Source organism: Petaurus breviceps, unplaced genomic scaffold (genome assembly GCF_028583685.1).
Source record: "Petaurus breviceps papuanus isolate PSGF00001 unplaced genomic scaffold, PetGlider_PUasm1.0 91023, whole genome shotgun sequence".
NCBI classification, from domain to species: domain Eukaryota; kingdom Metazoa; phylum Chordata; class Mammalia; order Diprotodontia; family Petauridae; genus Petaurus; species Petaurus breviceps.
In genome coordinates this window covers 2,665,700-2,666,986 of record NW_027187398.1, presented here as the reverse complement: position 1 = coordinate 2,666,986, position 1,287 = coordinate 2,665,700, and positions in this window count along the sequence as shown.

Sequence of the window (1,287 nt, the reverse complement as noted above, 5' to 3'; positions counted from 1 at the left end):
TCTCTCTCTCTCTCTCTCTCTCTCTCTCTCTCTCTCTCTCCATTCTGGACTTGGCTATTTGGGGATTTGTTTTTTTTTTCTTTTTGGAGGGGGTAGGGCAGGGCAATTAGGGTTAAGTTACTTGCCCAAGGTCACACGGCTAGTAAGTGTTAAGTGTCTGAGGCCAGATTTTATCTCAGGTCCTCCTGACTCCAGGGCCGGTGCTCTATTCACTAGCCACCCCAGGGTCCATGTTTCTCACAGGCTTGAGAAAGAAGGTAGAAAATCATACTTGACCAACCTGGAGGGCCCTGCTCCTCCCCCCAAAAAAGGGAAAATAACACACATACACCCCAATCAGCTTTGGATGTTTGAATCAAACCCAATGAAGAGTGATTTCAGATAAAGTTTTAATGGGATGGAGTAATAAAGTACATAAAGACCCTCACACACAATGTATATAAAATCCAATCCAAACTAGTGAAGGCCCATTCCTTCATTCAGCAAACTGAGAGCACACCTACTGTATGCAGAGCACCGTCTGCATAGAGACTACATCATTTAAATAAGACACAATCCTTGCTCCTCAGGGAGCTTACAATCTGGGAATAAGATACAGATACTTATATAATGTTTAATAATAGTTAAAACCACTAGAAATACAGAAAACCGAGCTCCATGAAGTTCTAGAAGGAAGGTTGTTACCAAAGAGATAGGAAAAGTCCTCATGGAGAAGGTGGCATTTGAGTTGAGTTTTAACATAAGGGTAGAAATTCAATAAATGAAAAGGCATTGCCACCATAGGGAACAATATAAGAGAGGGAAACAGTGTGGCGGTGGGAAGGCACAGGGCAATGGGGCCACAGGGATGGAGAAGGGAAGGCAAAGGTCAGAGTAGTCTAGTATGACTGAAATATAGCATATTCTATGATAAGTGATTGAAAATAAAGCTGGAAATGCAGGATGATGGCTGATGGTGAAAGGTTTTGAAGGGGTCACTCTGTGATTCTTCCAGGTAATGGAGTTTGAACTTTCCTTGGCAGGAAGTAGGGAACCACTTGGTTTTTTGAGCAGAGGAATAACATATTTGGATCTATGCTTGGAAAAGACTAGTCTGAAGTCTAAAGAGCCATTTGAAAGGGGGGTGGGTAGGAGAGAGTGAACATGGGGAAATAAGTAAGAAGATTTTTGCAATAATCAATAATGGGGATGAAGAAGGCTGTATAAGTAGTATGTAAGTATAAGAGGTAGTGTATGAGAAATGTTATGAAGAGAGGTCATAGGCTTCTAGAGCTGGAATGGACTTCC